Genomic DNA, 22,295 nt, shown 5'->3' on the forward strand with positions numbered 1-22,295 from the left:
TCACCAATTCACCTCAAGGTTTCTAGACACCTGTAGCCATAGACTCCATTGCCCAATGATATTTGACTCTTTGAACATTATATCACAAGACCTGAAAGAAAATCTTCAACCAAAACATAAACAAAACCTGTGCATAATACCTAGCCTAAAACACTATCATAACAGATACAAATCATAAAGAGAGAGCCCTCTCTGATCACAGTTTGGCTAGAAACAGTGATCCAAAGATTGGTTAGTGGTTACCCCGGCCGTATTCCCTTGGGAGTCATAGGGAACAACCTGGGTGTTAACAGAAGGTATAGGTGAAAAAAAAGGAACACTACCTAAGTATTTTTCATTATAGCTTGATAAAGATTGTAGTTCTCCATCAGCTTGTAGAGAAAAACATAACATGGGATTCTTTCATAGAAACAACTTTGAAATGGCACGAGACTAATGTTCCCATTCAACATCCAAGCATACCAACACAAAAGATGGAAGTAGGATCATCAAGCCAATTAACGGAGGTTCCTAAGGCACCTAGACTTGAGATGACTAGAACGTATCAAAGAGGCAAAAGGCTTATTTTTACTTCTCATCCTGAGAAAGGGGCCAAGCCTTCTACATCGACAAAACAGGGATCACAGGTATAGGATAAAGACTTGATTGAGCATGAATCTGATTTGGTGGACTTGGAAATAGAAAATGAGCTTTCAAACATGCAACAGACTATCAAAGAGAAAGATCCTCATATCAGAGAACTCATGGGAAACATGGCAAGTGCAAGGTTTGTTATCTCCTTCCTAGAACAAGAAAACAATGAGCTCAAAGAGACAACTCATCATGGAGAAAAAGCAACTTAAATTGTTGTAGCAAGCAGGTAAAGGAAAAGTAGTTTTGGAGCCTAGAGAACCCAAGGAAACTAAAAAGAAAGTCAGGAAAAAGAGGCCAAGGACCAAGTGACTCAAGAAGGCATTGCAGGAGGAGAAATAACACATTTTGCTAGATGAAGACCTAGACATGGAGGATAGAATTTCCTTAGAGATCAATGAGGACAGAGAGTATTGGTTAGATAAGGTCAATGAACACTTGGAAAACCTTCTTGACAAAGCCAACGAAGATAACTAGGTACTAAGGCACATGGCACATCACTAACAAACCAGGAACATGATATGTAGCATCAAGCTCCCACAATTGGAAACCAAGCTCAAGGAAACCCTAAAAGACAAAAATGAGAGGGATAACTTAGAAATTCTTGCTGAATCATGCATGAGGGCTTGACATACATCATTTTGTAGCGCATGACCAATTTTAAAGGAATTTTGAGCATTTTTTGGTTTTTGGTTATTTTGGTGCCAAATTTAGAAAATTGGCTAGTCACAGACGTGCAACACATTTGAACTACGCTTTTTCCTCAGGCATCCTAATGAAAAGTGGTTTGTTGTTTTGGAAATCTCATGGCATCCTCTCAAAACCCATTTAAAAATATTTCATATAGAGGTCCTAAATTTTGAGAAAAAGGAGAAAAAGGGAAAAAGATCAGCATTTTTACCATCTTTTTGACAAGCATTGTGCTTCTAGAGATAACTTGGGAGAATGAATTTTTGAAAGCCTTACCATGGGCCATTTAAAAAATTCAAGGTTTTCAGAAAACTAGACTTGAAATGATATTTGGCCGTTCTTTCAGATATTTGTTTGGACCTCAGGAAGACACCATAAAGTGGGCTTAAAGTTGACATTGTGCTTCTGAAAAGTTCTATGTTTTTCATTTAAATTTCACTCTGTAAATTTTTCGAGTTTTTAGTTTGACTTGGTCAAAGTCAAAAATATTAATGTAATTGAAGTTAGTTCAAGGTTAGATGATGTAATCATGAATAAATAGACATGACAAGTTGTTTTCATGTTTATTAGGCCTCATTAAGGAAGTAAAATCCAAAACAAAGTCTAAAAGAAGTGTTTGTATTTGACCTTCTCACTCTCACCTATCGGTTGACAGAATGCTCCAAACAATTCCACCACCTAGGTGGGGAAGTGGTTCAATTGAGTCTATATGTATCATTTCTCATTCAAAGATAAGGGTTGGACTTTTATGGAGAAGGCTTGTATCTTATGTTCTCTTCAACTAATACAGGAGCAATTGCAACTATATTTCGGGAACACTAGTTTAGTCAGTCTATGGTGTTGTTTAATTTTTCTTTCAGTTTCAGATGGATAAATAATCTCTCTTTACATTCTTTATCTTCTTCCTATGAATTTCCTTATAGTTATATAGACAAAAATATTGAATTTAAGCTTTTTTTATGTGGAATTCATCCTTGTGTTTCTTTTATTCTAAAGCTAATGAATTTGTGCTTTTACATGCTCATTAGGTTCTCTTAAGCTCAGAAATCTATAAGACATTGAAAAACACTCTAATTGAACCATAACATATTGATATATAGCTCCTATTTATACTTGTCTCTGCATAGTTTCAGCCCTAACCTAATTACTTGTTCTAAACACTAGTCCATCAAACCTAAAAATTCTAAATTCATGAATACTCAAAACAACCTTATATATCTAGCCTAAAACATTTTTATTTACACATAATCATTGATAAATCCTTTGAGAGATATCTCTCTAGTTCAGTAAGGCTAGCTACTAAGCTGAAAGTGGTTTGACGTTACCTCTTTTGTTCTCATCCTCAACCTAGGAAATTGTAGAGGAAAACAATGTCCATACTATGTCTTCCGTTGACATGGATTTTTAGATTTGTTTCCATACTAATCTTTGAGACATATATACTCTGAGTATGGGAATGCCTACATCAACGATGATATTATATATTGGATTATAAAATTTTATTGATTGTTTCACATCTCCAACTGTAGTCTCTAACCCAAACCTTACGATAAAGTACTTGAGTCATCATACATCTCTTCTGACTTTGTAATTTATGGGGCAACGTATTGCACATCATTTTATCGCATTAGGAAAATGACCATCAGTTTTGATATTTTGTTATCCATAAATGTGTCCCAAGGTATTCCCATACAAATTTAGAATCAAACAATCCCAAAGAAAATCAAATTATTAGATCCCATGGTTCAAAACCCTGATTTTGGCTTCCTGTGTAGTTCCCTAGTCAATATATGTGCATACACAGAGAATTCCATTAGAAACTATGCATAGGTGTGCTATGTGTTACACTGTAGTCTATGCACATGACTTAACAAATGTAAAAAATAAAAGTAAATTCTAGAAGCATTGTTGGTCATATCTATCCCAATCAAGAAGATTCAAATGGGTTCCTATTCATCCACGATCCCTCCCATCATGGATCAACTCCCTTTCTTTGTGAAACCCCTATCCCACTATTAGTGGATCTCATCACTTGGAGAATGGATCCCAAAATTCCCATTCTTTGCTTATAAAGCTACTACAGGTTTGAGGATTGGGAGAGGAAAGTTGCAATTAGGCTTATGCTATTGGAATAAGGTTAGAAGGCTATTCATTCAAGGAGAGGGTTGGATATTATCAGATGGGACTTGAAACATTAAGGCTTTAAGGTTGTAATTATATTCTCCATTTTTATTAATATAAAGAAAACTTTTATTTCTCAATTATGCTTCTATTGTTATAATTTGTAGGTTCCTTGATCACCTACATAGACTTTGATTGCATATTGATCCATTTTGGTATATGATTGCGTTAACTAGTTCATTTATCTCTTATGCTATATGTTGGATGATTTGATCTCGTGTATGTTTTTGTTTATCTAGATCTCCTTCAACACATTTTGGAGAAGTTGTGGGAATCTATGGGAAGATCTTGAAATCATCGAGGAGAAGCCAAAGATAGATAGATTTGAACATGACTTCATCAGGCATTTCGATTTAAGCGATAAGTGGCTTGTATCATTTTATTGGTTTCAATCAAACTTAGTAAAGAAATGTAGAAGTCCTAGTTTTTTGTTACTAGATATCTTGGAAGTCTAGGGAGACCACTACTTTCTGTGAGAGGCATAAATCTAGATAAAAATTTGAAGGGTAGAGAGAGAGAGAGAGAGAGAGGTGTGGAGAGAGGAAGGAACAGAGAGAAGGAGATAGTGAGTGGGAGAGAGAGAGGGAATAACAAAGACATAGATAGTTAAAGGTGGAGGGAGAAAGGGAATAACAAGGGAGAGATAGAGAGAGAGCGAGTGAAAAAGGAGAGGGGTGGATGTTTTAACCCCGTATAGAAATTACATACATATGAATTCTAAAATGCAGAAAATAAATAATGTAAGAGCATAACACATAAAACAGATATACAAAGAGATTTTCCCCTGGATGCCAAAACCACAACTATCAGCTTGATTTTTCGTTATGTTCCTTTCAATGTTACGATACATATATACATGCCTAAGCATCCAATACCATGGATCGAAAACCATCGCGCCCAAAACCATGTGCGAAAACCATAGGTAGGTTCGCCCACCTAATATAGGGTCCCAAAAAATTTCCCCGGGGTGCTACGTTGGACCTCGTAGAGAGGGGCTAGCCACCCCCGTCAAATCCCCTATATAGGAGGGGCATCCATCACCCCTGCTGTGCAATCAGTGCAATGAAGGGGGGGCTCTGCCCCCTCTCTAACCCCCCGATTAACTAGGTAATGCTAGTCGTGGAAAGAATATAACACAACCAACATTCTCCCACCTGTTTTTCTTTCCACAGGGGGCCACAGGAAAGCTTAGTCATTTATCCAGCCCTGTAATGCCCATTGTTTCTCTACACTAAGAGAACTTCTCAGAGCTCACAAATTTTGTCAATGCATCTGCAGTATTCTTCAAAGAGTCCACCTTTACCAACAACACCATTTTTTCTTCTATCATATCCCTCACAAAGTTTTACTGAACATCAATGTTCTTTGTCTTTGGATGATATGCAGGGTTCTTTGCCAAGAAAATTTCACTTTGGCTGTCACAGTCTATCCTTATTGCTCCCTGTACTAACCCCATACTTGAACACAATCTCTGCAGCTAAACTGCTTCCTTGATTGCTTGGGTAGCTACCATGTATTCTTCCCCTTTAGTGGATAGTGCCACTATAGATTGTTTCTTACTCATCCAACTCACTAGACCTCCAAATAGGTTAAACACATACCCACTTGTAGATCTTCTCTAATCTAGATATCCAGCCTAGTTTGAATAAAAAAGCCATGAATATCCAACACTTTGTCTAATCCTTGTCTTCCTTGGTAGCACAATCCATAATCATTAGCACCACAGAAATACCTGAAGACCTGATTCACTGCTGTCCAATGCTCCTTCCCTGGTTTTGACATAAACATGCTCAATACTCCAACTGCATGTGCAATGTCTGGTCTAGTACAAAGCATCGCATACATCAAGCTACTAACTGCACTTGCGTATGGAACACGAGACATGTCCTCTTCCTCTTCTTATGTCTTGGGACACTGTTCAGTAGATAAATTTTCACCTACAACAATAGGAACCTTCACTGATTTACTAACCTACATATTAAACCTCTATAGTATTATCTTGACATACTTCCTCTGGTTTAACCAGAGCTTCCTGTTTGGTCAATCTCTTTTAATCTCCATGCCCAAAATATAGTTTTCAGCACCAATATCTTTCATGTCTAATTTTGAGGACAATTGAGTCTTCAAATCCTGGATAATTTCTTTGGAATTTGCAACCAGAAAAATATCATCCACATACAACACTAGATAAATAACATGGTCACCAATTAATTTAAAGTATACATAGTGATCTGCTTTGATTCTAGTGAAGTGAAATCCACATATAAATGTATCAAAATTTTGATACCACATCCTTGGACATTGTTTTAACCCATATAGAGACTTCTTTAACTTGCATGTCAGGTCTTTCTTAGCCTTCACCATAATGCCTTTAGGTTGCTTCATGTAGATCTCTTCTTCCAAATCCCCGTGAAGAAATGTTTTCTTCACATCCAACTATTCTAACCTAAAATAAAAATAAATAGCAACAAATAAAAGTAATCTAATAGAAGCTACCTTGGCAACAGGATAAAAAATATCACCAAAATCAATTCCCACCACCTTGGAATAACCTTTTGCTATGAACCGAGCTTTTTATTTCTCCACCTTTCCTTCTGCATTTGTCTTCTTCTTGAACACCCATTTTCTACCAATGGTTTTCCTTCCAGCTGGCAACTCCACCAGATCCCAAGCCTCAATTTTGTTGAAAGATGCCATTTCATCAACCATGACCTCTTTCTAGAGTTTTCCATCCTCTGAATCTACTACTTCATTCATAGTTCTCGAATCATCATCAGTAATAGATGAAGCAAAATTTGAACAGAAAGAATATGGAATATACCTTTTTGGCTACCTTCTTTCTTGAACTAATATTCTCACAACTAGAGTTTGTGGATGTTCATCTTATGATTCTTCTTCTACTATAGAGTTTGATTCTTCTTCCTCTAGCTCAAACTCTATCTTCTCAGGTTCCTTTGGTTGAAATTCATGTTTAATAACATCTTTCAGCTCTTTTAACACCACAACTCGGTTGTACACAACCTTTCTTGTTACTCGGTTCCAAAGATTATATGATTTTAAACCATCCTTATACCCAATAAAGATGCACTTTTCAGATTTTCTATCCAACTATGTACTTTTCTCCTTTGGAACATGTATGTATGCATCACATCCAAATATCCTCAGACGTGAAAGAGAGGGTTTCTTACCAGTCCATACCTCTTGTGGAGTCTTATCCTCAAATGTTGATGAAGGTGATCTGTTGACTAGGTAACATGCAGTGCCCACCGCCTCTGCCCAGAATTCCTGTCCTAACCTAACACCACTAAGCATGCTTCTTTCCCTTTCCATCATCGTATTGTTAATTCTTTCTACAACTCCATTTTTCTTAGGTGTGTATGGAGTAGTCTTCTATCATGCTATACCACACTTTTTATAGAGTTATTCAAATTCATTCTTGCAAAACTCTCACGTTATCTGTCCTAAGCACCTTTATCTTATTTTCTATTTGGTTTTCCATCAAAGCGTTAAATTTTTTAAACCTCTCAAAGGACTTCAGATTTCTTCTTGAGGAAATATATCCATGTATTCCTCGAGAAGTCATCTATAAATGATACATAGTACATAGACTTACCCAATGATGGAACCTTCACAGGTCCAAACACATCACTATGCACAAGCTCTAATATTTGTTTCACCCTCTTACCACCATAGGGGAAACTCACCCGATTCTACTTCCCATATACACAAATTTCACAGAAATCAAAATATAGAGAGATATTAGTCATACCTTCTACCATATCTTTACCATGAAGTATTCGAAGACCCTTATCTCCAATATGTCCAAGCCTTTGATGCCATAGCATGGTCTTTTCTCTAGAGACCACTATATTTTCTGCTCCACTTTTAGGAACCATAGAACTGTTGCACCCATCAATAATGGTGCTACCTTGCAGCTTGTACAGAGCTCCAATCCGAACTCCCTGCATCAATACTAGTGCTCCTCGAACCATCTTGCAGGTATATTTTTTGAACATTGTTTTTACACCTGTATCATCCAGCTTGCTTACATAAATCATATTTCTGGCTAATCCAGGAATATGCAGAACACCTGAAAAATCCTTCCACCTTACAATTTCAACTTTACTTTTCTGTGACCAATGATTCTAGCCTTGTTGTCATTCCCCATGAAGACATCACCACCATCATATTTCTCATACTCACAAAACCACTCTCTATGGGGAGTGAAATGAAAGGATGCACCTTAGTCAATTAGCCATGCCTCATGATCTAAATGTGTACTTGAAGAAGCCAAGTACACATCCCCAGCTTCATGTGAGGGGGTTTTTGCCTCTATAAAAGGAGCATCATCAAATTCAATTCCTTTGTCAAGAGATTTAAATTCACAGTCCCTTTTGTAGTGCCCTTCCTTTCCGCATTTCTAGCACATCTTTACAGGTTTTCCTGGAGATTTAGATCTCCCTCTATATTTAGATCTCCCACTCGATGAATTATTTTTATTTTTGTTCTAGGACCATCCTCATACAAACAAGGCATCACCATTCTGGCTCTCCATATTTTTCCGTCTCATCGCCTCCATCAATAAGGATAAGACTATTTCATCAAACTACAAGGCAGTTTCATTGCTACCTATTGTAATAACTAGACTATCCCACAATCTGGTAGAGAACACAACAAACTAATGCACTTATCTTCATCTGAAATTTTAATATCAACAGATAATAACTGACTTACCATAGTATTAAATTTGTTCAGATTCTTTGTCACTGAGTCTCCATCTTTCATCCTCAGGTTATACAACTTTTTCCATAGGAACAGTTTATTCACCAGAGACTTAGATTGGTACAAAGTGCCGAACTTGTCCCACAAAGCCTTCATCGTAGCTTCCCCTGATACATTCAGCAATTTTGAATCTGAGACACACAATTGTATTCTGCTCTTAACCTTTCGATCCAAATTCTTCCATTCTTCATCAGACACTCCCATTGGTTTAGTGCCCCAGATCTACCACAATCCACTGATCTTTGTCCATCAACAAATCCTCCATCTTGAGTTTCCACAACTTAAAACTTTGACCATTAAATTTTTCAATCTCTATCTTTCCACTGCTCGTCATCTTCCTTCACAACCATAATCGATCTCGCAGATCTCCCATTGAACATGGACTATCACACACCCAAGCAAAACCTCTCAGCAACAAAGGCGTCCCCTTGAAGCCAAAACAACTCTGATACCAAATGTAGGTTTTAACCCCGTACAGAAATTACTTGCATATGAATTCTAAAACAAATAAAATAAACAATGCGAGAGCATAACACATAAAACAGATATACATAGAGATTTTCCACTGGATCCCAAAACTGGGACCACCAGCTTGATTTTTCATTATGTTTCTTTCAATGTTATAATACATACATATACATGTTGAAGCATCCAATACCATGGACCGAAAACCATAGTTCCCAAAACCATGCACAAAATCATAGGTAGGTTCGCCCACCTGATATAGGGTCCCAAAAAAGCTTCCAAAGGGCACTGCCTCGGACCCCATACAGGGGGGCTAACCGCCCCCCTAAAAGCCCTTATATGCGGGGGGCTTTCTCCCACCCTCTAACACCCCAATTAATTAGGTAAGGCTAGTCGTGGAGAGAGAGAGATAGAGAGAGGAGAGATAGAGGGAGGTAAGGGATAAATGGAGAGAGAGGAAGGAAGAGAGAGAAGGAGATAGTGAGTGGGAGAGAGAGAGGGAATAACAAAGACATAGATAGTCAAAGGTGGAGGGAGAGAGGGAATAACAAGCGAGGGATAGAGAGAGAAGGAGTGAGAAAGGAGAGGGGGAGGGAGGAGTGGGAAAGGAGAGGGGGAGGGAAAAGAGAGAAGGAGAGGAGGGAAAGGGAGAAGGATAAGTAGATATGGAGGGAGATAGTAACATAGTTGGAGGGTAGAGAGAGAGAGAGATTGGAGAGGGTTATGGGATAGATCGAGGATGGTGGGAGAGAAAGGGAGAGAGAGGAAGGAAAAGGGAGAGGATGAGAGAGGGAGGGAGGGAGAGATGGAGTTGAAAGGGTGGGGGAGGGGGGTGGGGTGGCGAGAGAGAGAGAGAGTTAGGGAGGAAGAGGGAGAGAAATATAACCAACATAGATCCATCCTAACCCTGTATTTATGAAGTGTCAAGAGGGATCAAATCTCTCAAGGTGCAAACATTTCCTCAAATTTTACACTCGAAAAATAATTTTGCACCTTCAGATATTTGAACTCTTGGTACTTGTTATATCCGACGTTAAGGTCGATCTACGCTGGTTGTAAAACAAAATACTTAATTTTACTTGAGTAGCTTATATAGTTTGTAAATTTTATTAATGAAAATAAATAGCATTGTGTTGAAAATATCTTAGATCACCACAAAATATAATTACATTGAAACATACATGGAGGAGAAAATACATCATAAATGAAAATGCATTGTTCTTCTGTTCATATTGAAAAAAACTTAATTTAACTTGAGTAGTTTATATAGTTTATAAATTTTATTGATGAAAATAACAAACATTCTGTTAAAAATATCTTAGATCACCACAAAATATAATTATATTAAAACATCCATGTAGGAAAAAATACATCATCAATGAAAATGCAATGTTTATTATGAAAAAGATCTCCATAATTCTTTAAGTGATCATGTGTAATTTTGAAAATAGAAAACAATATTGATTATTAGAAAATAAAAATAAATATGCATATTTAATTAAATTTTGTTAAAAATATTATAAAACATAAATATTTTATTTTCACTAAGCTCACTTAGTTAATTGTGTTCTCGCACATTGATTCTTCGGTTAGCTCGTACTATATGATATATTTTCCTTTTAAGAGAAACATTATTGAAAAAGTGAGTCATATAGAAGTTCGACATTTTCTTTCTTCCTTCTTATTATAAATTAATATATTATTAGACAATATTATACATAACACAATTTTTATAACAACAACTATTTATATTTTATATTTTATGATAAATATTGATAACATTAATTAAGATTAACACAACTAAACTCAATATAAGCATATTGACAATTAGTTTTAATACGTGAAACTTGAAGAATCATGTTTTTTTACCATTAAATAAATATTATGATTTAATGAAAACCACCATTTAAAATATCAACATAATACATAATATGATTTAGGTAAACTAACTTAATAATAATAATAATAATCATAATCATAATAATAATAATAATAATAATAATATTATTATTATTATTAGTATAAATATAAAATAGTGAAAACTAAATAAAAGACAATAAAGAATAGATGTATAAAATGAGTTTAAATGATAGGAAATATTGTTAAAATATGCAAATAAGAAATTATAAGAATGTAAAGAGTGAAATATAATTTGGAATATAAATTTAAGTAGATAAAAATATGGAAAACAATAAAGATAGTTATATAGAAATTTAGCATTTTGTTTTTTGGTCCTTGTCTGTTTTTTTGTTGACCCATAAGGCATTTAAATCTTGGATTTGGTGATTTACATATTTCATAATAAAGCTATAATAAAGCTATGACCAATTGCATTACATAATAAAATTAATTAAATCGAAATAAATAAATAAACTAAAAATAATAAAACCTTGATAATTTATTTTTTTTGGTTGATTAGTAGACAGGATATTTGATATTACAAAAGTATAAATAATAAAATATTAAACATTGGATATAAAAATAAAGGAAAGAATGTAAATTTATTTTGAAAATAATATAAAAAAATATTAATAATGAAAAAATATAGAATAGTAAATAATAGAAGGACAAAAGTAAAATTAGTGAGTAAAAAATAATAGGACGAAAGAAAATAAAAATAATGGTACAAAATTAGTTAAAATAACAGGTAGCCATACGAGGAAAAACTCACGTGCCGACTTATAAAAATGTAAAGAGTCAAATATCAGTTTATGTAAAAATGAAAATATAGAAAAACAAAGATAGGGTTATAGAAATTTCGTGCTTCGTTTCTCTATCTTTGGATATATTTTAAATAGCCATTTAAATAATTCAAAAGCGGATAAACATGAACAATTTAGATAATTCAAAAACGGATAGACATGAACACTTCATATGAATATAAATCTATTACTCATCAATTTAAACACATTAAACCTGAAAGTAAATGTTTTCTAAGTAAATTTATTGTTCACCAGAACTAAAGCTTTAATTCTAAAAATAATGTGTTTTTTACCGTTACATAAAAAATACAGGTTAATCAAATTTATTATTTAAAATATTAAAATAATATATAAACTATGAAGAATAAAAATCACAAGATAAAAGAGAAAATTAACGAAGTATAAAAAATAAAAACAAAAAGATGCACTAAGATCAAATATGAATCTCACATTTTATGTTGAAATAATTATAATATAAAAGAAATAATACTAATAAAACATAAAACATAAATTATATACAGATGAATGTAAATGTCGTAAACAAGTTAAAGGTGCATAAACAGATAAAAATAAATTAATTAAAATTAAGAAAATAAATTAATTAAAATTAAGAAAATTGTGAAAAGTAAAATAGAAAAAGTGAAAGAGTGTGATATATAAGTAAGTAAGATTGAAAATATATATATATATATAAAATATGGAGGCGAGAAAATAAATAAAAATATTTAGGGTAGTAAAATATAAGGATATAGAAAAAATATATATTATATATATTTTAGTGTAAGGTAAACTATGAAGTGTAGATTTGTGTGGGATTTAGTTGCGACTCAGTATCACGTTCAAATTTTATGGAGAGGGGTTGAAATGGGATTCACTTTTGAGAGGATTAAACTATCTGAAGTCACAATCAAGCTAATTGGTTTGAAAAAAAAAATGAGCATTACATGTTGTTGTTGAATATAGAACACATGCTTATATGTTGTTGTTAAATATAGAACACTACTCTTGGACCTCAATAAATATGTTGAGATGTTGAAGTAATCATTAAAGTAAACTATGTTAGATATGTTAGATCTAAATATGAAAATTAGTAGCATGGATCAATAAGATAGCCCTCTGAATATATAAATAGAGATTGATATACAAATACAAATACAAATAGGAATTTACATATACACTAAAATAAATATATTAATTTCACTATGCATACATTAATAGAATACTCTAAAATATTATAAGTGACATTTATTTATGTGAACTATATGATGGAGTTTGAAACCTAACAAAAGGAATTACAATCATAAAATTACCACTATCTTTTGAACATAATCTAACAATAAAATTTATAGAGCAACATAGATTAACACAACTGACACGTAAAGAGATTGAAAAGGAAGAAAAATAACATTTGTAATAATAATTCTATCAAAGAGCATGATTATTATTTAAAATATTAGAATATTAAAATATCATATCATTTATATACCTTTGACAATTGATAACCAGGTGTAAATGCACAAGTCAACAAACCATTTTTATTCTAAGACAACTTTGATTTCAATGTATAATAATTGAGTTCAATGTGGATTTTCACCATTTCTATATGAACATGTCTACAAATTGACCTGTATACTAAGATCGACATATTAGAATGTGAATAAAAATTGAAATATAGATCAAAATGACATTGAGTTTGACATGAACACTAAACTCAATGCATTATTGTAGCATTCCCTCCAACCCCCTTGGTTTTCCTAGGCTGATGGGAGCAGTAGTTTCAACTAATTAAACCTCCATGGTCTCATTATGGAGATGGGATTACAAAATTTTCCTTGTTTACAAACACTGACATAATTAACTTTGGATAACCCTATCATGTTCAGTATATCAAGAAATTTCTGTGATATATATTCTACCTAATTTTGACTCTCGAATTAAAAGTTAAACCCTTTCAAAGGTTTACCATTTAACGCTCACCACTTCAAAAATAGGTTGCCACTTGACAAACAGATGAGAGCCACTTGGACTTGTGACGGTAACTACAACACCTCCATGGTTCCAATGTGACTTCATTGGCAATTCCAGGGTGCTTTCCACATTAACTTTTACTCATGGTCCCACTAGACCAAACCGCTTCAAATAAATCCAAAAATCAATTTGTATTTCTCCATAGGGAATATATGGGCACACACGTAATTTTCACGTGGAAAACCTCCCAAATCCCGAGGACCCATATCTGACGATATATCAGTATCTCCACCACTTCATAGCACATATTGGAACTTGGCGCACATCCGAGGATTCACAAATTCATGCCACGTCCTCCTCCTTGGATGTCCCATATTATCTGATACATATATCCCTCGTGAAGGCATCCAAATTTGCACCAAACTATTATTAGATAGGCCCACTTTGGACTTCACATGGAATCCTTACTTGGGTCCAAGCCTTCAATCTCCCAAAATGGGCCCCACCATAGATTTTACCATTTCCCTTGCCTCCTTGCAACTCATCGGAGTTACTTTATATCCATCTTCTAAGCTTATAAAGCATATTGAACCTAGATACAAGTTTGGCATTTTTCAATATTTATACTTAGAACTCTAAGGATTTTAAGGAATTTTCCCCATGTCTACTTGAAGGCTAGTGTTTATCAAAACATTAATGTTAATAACAATAAAATCTTCATTCCATGTTATCATTCTAGGTATTAATCCTGACCATAATACATCATTACAACTATCAACATGACCATTAACCATCACAGGAACAAGCCAAAACATGGTTATACAACTATGTGACTCTAATGCAATAGAAGCAACACTTCCCACCCCAAATTAGGTATTTCACACTACTATCAAAACTACCGATAAATCATATATTACAATATCTAGACAAATCAAAAGTCTTAATAAATAAATCATACATGACCATGTTAAATAATAAAACCATTCATTATAATAACTAACTAAACATATCCAATATGATATAAGACCATGTAAATAGCTTTGCATCTTAGGAACACATCTGCAACGTAGGCTCTTTAAGACATTCAAAACCATGAGAACATCCATATAAGTATGTCATTGTAATTAAACAAGAGTAACATATTCATCCAATAATAGTGTTGATATATATGCAATATCATAATCACAAAAATAAATCTTGAAAGATTGGAAACTGAGGTGGGGACTTTAATTCTACATCCAACCATAGGCCAACTACAATACAATATCTGTTGCAAATGACCACCCCTGAGTCAGATTCAAATACTGAGGAGTTAAGTGCTCAAGGGATATTCACACTAGTTTAGTTAACAAAAACACATGGGAATTCCGTTCCTTTACCTGACATCTAGGAGTCCATAGCACACAATATCTCCACCTAATCAAACACTTTAGTGAATCCATAACACATAGTTCTCCAACCAATAATCACTATAAGAGCCCATAACCCACATTATCTCCACCCATTTCACTCCACAAGAATCCAGAGTCCATAACCCAAATTGTCTCCACCCGCTTCACTCTACAAGAATATAGAGCCCACAATGGCTACACTTATAATATGACATGACTTTAGAGCACATGATACCTATACCTAATAGGTTCCATGGGAATCTAGAGTGCACCCTCAGGGTGTTAACCTTCGGAAACATCATTAGAAGTCCCACAGTACACAATATATACACCTATTAAGCAGAAGTCTCGAGTTCACTATGAATCTACCTTCTCAACAACATGATTTCATCTTCATACCACACTCCTTCATGTTCTTCTAATCTTGTTCATTCACTATCATTCTAGGCTTTTCCAACATGTTCTTCTGCAATTATCCTTTATGCAATACAAAGTGTCCACTCCCTTCGTGTTCCCATGGATAACTATAATCAATTCGTATTTTAGTATTCTAATCTACATACCACCACTAATGCCTTCTCCCTCCTTTTCCTCTATGTTCTAACTTCTACAACGTGACCCCCTAAGCTCACATGAAATATATAGTATTTTCATCCTTTATTATAGACATCCCATACTTTTCTTCAGTGCTTGCACCTAAACTATCATTAATTCATCAAAGACATAGGTGGTGAAATGAATGCAATGGATTGAATTTACAAGAAACTCATCCTCCTCATATTTTTTAATCCATGTCCACTCCTTGGCCTAGTCATTATTTACATTTCTAGATTATTTACATGAATTACAATTCATAGTGACATTTAGGAGGGGTAGAAAAAGCGTTCTCACATTATTGTGACTATATATTTTCATCATCTCTAGATCGACCCATTTAGAAACTGACATCTATACTTAAACTAATGTCTTAGATATTGAAATAGAATTATAAACTGACATTGCACTAGAAATCGAAATAAAAACTAGCATAGAGATTAGCACTGAATAAATATTAAAGTTGAATAGAAATTCATATTGACATGTACACTAAAATCAATACTTATGTATATGTATTGAAGAGAAATACAATCTCACATGTATATTTTGATTGATGTCTACATGCATTGATTTCAATATCCATTTTTCATTAGTAAACATTGTTACTTTATTTGTAGTCAAATTATTCATTGTGTAATTGTCAATATGTAGCTTTGAATGATAATTTTTATATTCTCAATATATTGAGGAAACTAAGTAAATTTAAAATGATCATCTTCATCTCATAAATATACGTAAAGATAGTTTTTATCATCTACAAATTTTCCCTATACTAAAAATTGAAGATATATTGACATTGATCTTTCTCCACTAGATTGAGAAATATAAAATATCTTTAATAATTTCATTTTTCTATTATTTAGCATCTTCATCACTAAATATTGTTGCTATTTTGTTATTTTTATGATTCATGATGATCTCAATTTCAAATCATCATGTTCATGTCAAAGACATACATATATATAACGATATTATTAGAAAATTCCATGTTGCTATCATGATTGGAATCGACATAGATCCATCTTCACACTAGGTCTATCATGCGAAGAAAGAGATCAAATTCCTCGAGATATTTTATAAAAGAGGTTTTCACCTTGAGGGATTTGATACCCCTTGACACATGATAGCTTCAGAGTTAAGATGAATTTATACTAATTCTGTAACAATACTGTACATTTATTGTTTATTATAAATGATATTCCAAATACAATTTGTAAAAAACTACTATTTTTTCCTAAATTATTTCCCCATAAAAATATTAAATATGAAAAAATTACCATTACAACCAGAAAACACACACACAATATATGTATGTATATATATATATATAAACTACTTTATTTCTCATCTTAAACACAAATGTGCAACATCCAACATGTGCATGTGGGAGGAAGGTCGCTAGTGGCCACCCAAGAGAAGATAATTATATTGAGGAAAAGGACTACACTACATATTCCCCCATTTTTATGAAAAATAAGTAATGTATTTCAAAATTATAAATTAGTAGTGAATACTAATCAATGTAAAGTGATGATTTTAAAAAATATAAGCTAAACGAGATTGCGATAATTCACACTTTATTTCTCGATGATGTTTTGTTATTTGCCTCGGGTACTTTTGAGGAATGGTAAAGTTTCAAAGGTACTTTTCATTTTTCTGTGTGGTGTTAGGCATGGAGGTGAACCTGAAAAAAATCATCTTGTTTTAGTAGAAACTTGGATGAAGCCCAAGTAAATTTAATCTAAGAAATATGTCCCATCAAGTTTGGTTCTTTGAATGATGGCTTAAAATATCTTGATTTTTTCTCAAAGCCTAATAGATATCGAATCACAGATTGACCTTGCCTTGTTAAAAAGGTGTGAAAGAACATTTTTAGTTAGTTCAATTGATGGTTTTCATTAGGAGGCCATCTAATATTAACTAAATCAATCTTGGAAGGAGTCCAAGTATTCTAGTTGACTTTAGAAAGAAATCTTAAAAGTATTTTGGGTGTTATAAAAAAAAAAATTTTTTTTTTTTTTTTTTTGAATGGGAAGAAATAGGGGAAGGAACAAATTTAGTGTCTTGCATTAATGTGGCACTTTAGAGTCTCTCGGGGTTGGGGCTTATGTCATATGGAGAAATTTGGACTAGATCTTACAAATAAGATCTTTTAGGATATGCTTTTTCATAATAGTCTATGACGTCTCGTAATGAGGGTGAAATATTTGAAATCCATTTCAGTTGTAGATTGGGTCAAGTAAGATCGAAAAGTGACTAGGGTAGGTTTTGTGTTGTGGAGGAATTTGTAAAGTTTTATGAAAGCTTTAGACAAATGGCTTTCTAGAAGATTTGGAATAGGGATAAAGTTATTCTTGCTGTGATTCATGGATAAGATGCAAAGGTTGTTATAGAATCTCTAATAGGCTGGTGGATTTTCAAATCATTCGGGTTATATTACTATTGTTGATGTTGTTAGGTAGGTATATGTAGGTTTGGATAGTCAAGAATGGCTTTCAACTCAATATTTAGGCCTCTCTAAAGTTTAGGTAGGTGAATGGAGCTCTTTTGTAGTGAATTTGGGTAAAGTTGGTATTGTATTTAATGAAGAAGAGGAAGACATGATCAGGTCATCTAAGAATAAACAAAGTGGAATTATAACAACTAGATTTGTGTTTGATGTGCTAATTTAAGACAATCCTCTTGCTTCTTCAAAATGGTGGCACAAATTAGTATGGAAGGGACAAGGCCCCATTAAATTTAGGTTGTTCGTTTGGTTATTTTTGGAAGGAAAAATATTGACTTGGGATATTCTTGTTAAGTGAGGAAGGGTAGTTCCTAGATGTTTTGTTCTATTTCAGACGATTGAGAAGTCTATTGTTCATTTATTTATTCGTTGTCCTTCTGTAATTTCTATATGGAAAGAGGTTTTATCTTTTTTCAACCTCGATGCTTGGTGGAATGGAATCTTGGTTGAAGAGTGTCCCTGGAATTGGAGTCAAAGGCTTATTTCCTCTCCCTTTGATCTTCTTCTGATCTTTGTATAGTGGGGAATTTGGATGGGGATAAACTGTTATAGTGTTTTCTCCTCGAGTATGTACGAGAAGGAAAAACTTAATACTTTGGATGAAAACAATATCAACAATATAAATGGCTACTAAACATTGTAGATCTGTAGCAACTAATAGAAACAAAACTTGCCAAAGTCTTGAACTATGCCACAATCATAGTTAAAGAACAAAATGAAACAGTAATAAATCCAATAATCCAATGGAAACCAGATATAAATTTTTATAACACATGTAAATGGAACAAATAAATGTTACCAGTCCCCCTCTATGTGATGGCTTCTTGGCTATCCTCAAACGTCTTGATCTTGCGTAGAGTCTCTCTCCTCTATAATGTGTAAACCCAACAAATAAAATGTTTGAGCTCAATGGGAATTCAAATGGAAGAGAAATGGTGTCCGATGATGATAATAATCAAAGTTACAACAGTGAGTGCAATAATGAAAATAATCAAAAGTGAATAATGAAGGGAAAGCCCTTATATTTATAACAAAATATTGAGTTATCCTTAAATAATGAGCAATAATAAAATATTGTTAACCCCATTCTTCGAATAACCACTTGGAATATTTTATTATATTTTGTTAGGAGAGAAAAAGTATCTAAACTTTTATTTATAAATAATAAATAAATAAATGATTTATTTATGATCTCAAGAAATTTGTTAAGGAATAATAAAAAAATAATGATTTATTTAATTATTCCTAAGGGATTTAGTCAAATATGACAAAGAATAATAATTAACTAGTGACTAATTAATTATTCTTAGAGAAAAATAAGATAGTTAATGATTTATCTATCTATTTTTGACAACTGGTTCAAATATGACAAGGAATATTAATTAAAAAATGGTTTAATCAATTATTCCTAGAAGATAATTAAATAAATAGTGATTTATCTAATTATTCTTCATGGTTTTAATTATAAATTACTTACCAAATTTTGTTTATTACGTAATTTCTCACATTGAAAGAAATTTTACTATGGTAAAATTGACATTACATGGTGTACTTCAATCCATCTAGTAAATTAGGCTAGATGATCAATTTTTTGGTGATAGCATATTTCCCCCCAACGTACGAGTGTTAGGAGAAAAATGTATGACCGAAGTACGTTGTAAAGACATAGTCACTAGACAACAAAGTCGAGTTAGAGAGAGAGAGAGGACAATAGAGATGAAACAAAAGAGGATAGGGATAGAGGGGGTGAGAACAATGCAAGTCTCCTTTTATGTTGTGGTACTGGATCTCAGTGAGGTGGGGGAGGCATACCTATTCCTGCCGAGATAACTTAGTACAAGAATAATGAAGTGACCAGAAACATAAAACTAAGCAATGAAGTAAATATTGAATGGTACATGACATGCTAGCATAACTGAGCCATAAAATAATACAATGTGTCCCATATAAACGTAAAACATGAGCCAAGATTGAATACAATAATATTTGAGTACATGAGATATAATGGTCCCTCCCTCAAAAATGGGTTGGAGGGAGGGTAGAACAACCGAGGATGCTCTACTGAATAGGGAAGGGCTCTGAAAAACATAATGGATCATTTGAGGGAGACGAGCATGCTATGAACACTGCGATCAGTAGGAACCGAACCCATAAAATCTACAAAACTTCATCTCAGGTTGTAGCATGAAGTCATCTGGGCATGTGGTGGGCTACCTGAAGGGCCACCCCCTGATGAGGTCTGAAACATATCACGCACACCCCGGAATGACTGGTACAATCTACTGCATCACTGGACCATCAAGTGTATGGATCATAATCATGAAAAAACCAAGTCAAAGGGAAATGATGAATCCCCCTGCTCGCTATGAGGCACCGAACGAGAATGGAAGTGGAACCAGGATACATCACCCTCTAGGTCATTCCTCTGGAATAAATAAGCCGATGTCGATAGAATATGGCCTGTGATAGATGAGGCAATGAGGATCCTCAACTAAGGCATGGGGTAAAATAGTAATGTGACTGATGGACTGACACCAGGGATAATGGAAAATGTGGGACTAAGGGACAAACAAACGACCTCCCTTGTCAGAGCATAAAGTGCATGGTTGACCTAGTAGTGACTGACACAACTCTGGAGGGGATGCAAGATAGTATGACTGAAGCCCAAAAATGGGAAACACAGGATGAATGGTATCCAAATATGGATGGAATATTGTAACAATATATAATGGTATACAAAAAAGGCTCCATGGATGCAAGGGTGACTCATCGTGGATGCTCTAATCAAGGGTGACTCGATGATGCTGCGACAAAAAATAGCCCGGTGGGGACCATGAAAGCATGAGTAAATGATGGTTAGTCAGGACAAGAATCGACACTTGAGATGACAAGTATTAAGAGGAGGTGGACCTCAAAGTACATGTTTTTCTTTATGGATAAATTAGATTTTTAGAGGTGACGAATTTACCCTTCTTGGAAAAATGACTTCCTAGTGAAGTGTCAAATCATCAAAAACTAAGAAAAACCCATTATAGTACTCAATGAGATATTTCCAATAGTGCTAATGGTTCATCAAATGAGCTATGTTTTGGTCGCAATGGGTGATAGAAAAATTGTGGATTTTTCTATGAAAGAACATTTTTCCTCCAATTTGAATTCATTTTCTAAGAGAGCTGTGGAGATCATAGTGGAAAAACCGACCATCAGAATCAAGATCTGTGACTTTTAGGTAGGCTTTACTTTCTCAAAGATGGCCTTAATGCTTCTTGGAACGATGGTTTGTGGTGAAGGATTAAGGGAAGAGGAAAGCAAGAATGAACTACTATAGGTGGTTTAGAATCATCCTCACCCATGAAGTCAAACATGGGGACTATGTTGATATAGAGTAGAATATTTGAAGATATGGTATCAAATGTATACGATATGTGATGACCATATGGCTCACTGGAACGGTCGGTAGGAAAACCTATCCAAGGAATGGGAGGATAATTGTAACAGCCCCGAAATAAAAACATGTAGATAATCATTCGATTTATAATCAACATGCAATTTATCAACTAATTAACATCAATTTCAAAAATATGAGTAGAGACAACTTACCTGTGGTGATGATGTTTCTCACCTGTGATTTTAGGGTTGAACGCTAGTTGAGTTTTGCTAACTGCAACCAAGTCTTGGGGACAACTCTCCACCCAACCATAGGATCAATTGCACAAAAACTTGCTACAATTGGCCACCCCTGAGCCCTCAATCAATCTACTACTGCGAGGGAATCCATTGTCTCACAACACTATTCTCCCAAGAGAATGGATGATAGAATGCCTCTCATCTTCCTCACCATCTATTAAATAGAGCAAACATTGGAAGGGGAACCAAATGCGCACACTCCATGTGTCAACATGCAATTTGACTGATTTCTTGTTTTATTTGTTTTATTTTTACTTTTTGATAGCTTTATTGATTTTTACTATTTTTTTTGTTTATTGTTATTTATATTTATTTAGAGCTTTAGTATTGTTATTTATTATTTTATTATTACTTATTATTTATTTACTATTACTATTTTTTATTTATTGTTTATTATTTATTTTCTTGTATTTTAATATTATATTATATTATTTATTATTAAGGGACATTACATAATCCCCCACTTTAAGGAACTTCGTCCCAAAGTTAAGTTGAATTATTTAACATTTTATTTTGTTATTTATTACTTCATGTTCATCGACACCCTCTGCTAAACTAGTATAACCAGCGGGCATCGAAAGTTTCACAACACCCGGGAAATCCCAAGGAATCTCTGTCCTTTTTCCCACTTTCGGAACCAGGCATAAACCTCCTCGGTCTGTATCCTAGTCCAAGACTAGCCCCAAGGCTCATGCC

This window comes from Pinus tabuliformis, chromosome 3_2 (genome assembly GCF_031772625.1).
Source record: "Pinus tabuliformis cultivar Carrire ecotype Pingquan chromosome 3_2, CPIR1, whole genome shotgun sequence".
NCBI classification, from domain to species: Eukaryota; Viridiplantae; Streptophyta; class Pinopsida; order Pinales; family Pinaceae; genus Pinus; species Pinus tabuliformis.